A 2,364-nucleotide genomic window follows, 5' to 3' on the forward strand; every position below is an offset into this window, starting at 1 on the left:
AAAAAGGAAATAGACATCTCATCAGGTTATCAAGATTGTTTTGTTTTTTTTTTTTTTAATAATTTTCGGGAGGCGAGGAGAGGTGAGGTCCCAAAACTTCCCTAGGAAGGGTTTGCAAACCAAAGAAACACCACACAAGCCTTGATGAGGCTGCTCTGAACTTTGTATTAATTCAAATATAATCTGAGCATATTGCCAGAGTCCTGGCCCAAGGATTATCCCTTCTGCAGTGAGAACAGATACCAGGGGAACAATTTGACTGTCTGTCCATGCCTCTAATTTTTGGACATTCTTTCTTAAGAATATACTTAAAACATTCCTTATAACCTTAGTGCTGGAAGCATTGAATACCTCATTGAAGAGACATTGTTTTAAATTCTATCCTTTATAAGTCTAGTTTCTAGAATAATAATTACACAAAATATTATCCCAATTTAGAAGTATCTTTAAAGACCTATTTTCCTGGGTTGGCTCATGCCTCATGTTGTTTAGAATGACTCCAACCCTGAGTTACCAATTTTAAGCTAACTTTCTGTTACAAGCAAAAATCTGTTGGCCCCTTTAAGTACTGCTTGTGTAGATAATCAGCCTCTAGCAGGGCTTTTCCAGCTGTACTTGACTCCCAGCCACAATGCAGTGTAACTTATCAGTTTCTGCTGTGCAAATTGAGACTGCCTTTTAAACAAGTTAAACTAAATCAAAGGATGGACAACCAGCAGATAAAGTTTTAACCATTTTTTTTCCAACATGAAACACAGAACAACAATCATTCAAACAACAAAACAAAAACAAACATAAATTGACAGACATATGGACAATTTGGTGCACCAAGGACAGACAATAGACACAGAAGGAAGAGAACTTGATGTCTCAATGGGATCCAGATATCCTAACCAGAACTAAGACTATCTCCATAGGAGCCAGAGAGGAAGCAGGACGTCTCCCGATTTCCTCCTGTCCCTAGGAGAGCTTTGAAATAGCTTATTTCCATTTTCCTTCTCTTTTGCTAAAAGGTCCCGAACAGGGGATAACTGCTTTTCTGCTCTCTCTCTCTCTCTCTCTCTCTCTCTCTCTCTCTCTCTCTCTCTCTCTCTCTCATTCAAAGTCTAATTCTTTATCTCCTTCTTCTGGGAATTCTGCCAGAGAAGGGAGAGGAGTCACAGTGGGAACAGTGGTAGCTTCTGATAGTTGCTCCCCAGTGCCCTGCTTTTCTAACTTTCCTAATTACTCCTCAAACTTGTCAAATTCTTTCATACACACACACACACACACACACACACATATATTATTCCTATTTCTGGGAGTTAAGAACAACATAAATGTACTTGAGCTAAGAATTTTTCTAACATCTGTTATTTTGTTTTTGTAGTTTTGTGTTTTACTCTTTTTATTTTATTTTATTTTATTTTATTTTAAGTCCTATTCCTCCCGCCTGGAGCAGCTCTTGGCTGTGAACAAATTTTCTTAACCCATATTCCTCGTGTCTTGAGGGATTCTCCTTGAGATCCCCTTAAAAACAATTCGTGTTTACTTAATGCTTGTCCCATAGTGTAGCCACTCTTCCTACCTTTCTCGGATTTACTGTCGACCCAGTCCCCCGTGACCATTTCTCATCTCCTGTATCTCCTCTCAGGCATTCCTTTACTAAGGACCACAAAGAAAAAGCTTCAATGGGCACCTTTTCAGGACCATGAGCAGCATAAAAGCTTCTAATTCACTCACCAACTTTATTCCATGTTTCCACATTAATAGTACCATCCCTAGGAAACCAGGGGCACACATCCTCTATAAAAGCAAGAAAGCAATGAATCTGTTTTGCATGTGCAGAAATCCCTCTAGCTTATATCAATGATTTAAGCATTCCTTCAGAAAGAGCTCTTTCAGCGCTAGCAGAAAGTCCCATCTTTTAGTTTCACTGTATTTACAATTTACTACTGTCCCTATTTTTACTCTATTCCTTACCTCCGATTCTCTTACCTAGCTGCGGCTTTTGGAGGCAAGTGACTTTCCTTCATTCCTTCGGTTCTGAAGTTCCCCGGTTTCAGCACTAAATGACTAAGACCAGCTTCACAAACGCCTTAAAGAGACAGACGGACTACAGCTCTGGTGGCAAGTAGTAAAGCTTTACTGATTTCTTCAGCTTATAAACATGGGGTATGACTTGGCAATTTTTGCTAAAAAAATAACATCTTTACTTAGTTACACCTGGCACACAATATTATCATTTTTGGAGTCATTGTCTCATAACAAGGACATTCTTCAGAAGAAGGAACTATTTATCAGCAGATCCAAGGACATCTTCCTCTCCGAGTAAATATGAACTCTTGACTAGGAACAAGACAAAACTCTGCCCCACAGAAAGTT

The 2,364-nt window shown here is 39.0% G+C and overlaps 1 protein-coding gene across 1 annotated transcript in view; it reads right to left on the reverse strand.

Moving 5' to 3' along the window:
- St3gal6 (ST3 beta-galactoside alpha-2,3-sialyltransferase 6) overlaps positions 1-1,999 on the reverse strand; it is a 66,724-nt gene extending 64,725 nt beyond the window's left edge. The window contains exon 1 of the mRNA XM_029470277.1: positions 1,978-1,999. The gene's annotated coding sequence lies outside the window, so the exon portion shown is untranslated. The remainder of the gene's footprint in view (positions 1-1,977) is intronic.
- Positions 2,000-2,364: the final 365 nt, after the last annotated feature.

The sequence above is a fragment of the Mus caroli genome, chromosome 16, assembly GCF_900094665.2.
Source record: "Mus caroli chromosome 16, CAROLI_EIJ_v1.1, whole genome shotgun sequence".
In the NCBI taxonomy this organism is placed as follows: domain Eukaryota; kingdom Metazoa; phylum Chordata; class Mammalia; order Rodentia; family Muridae; genus Mus; species Mus caroli.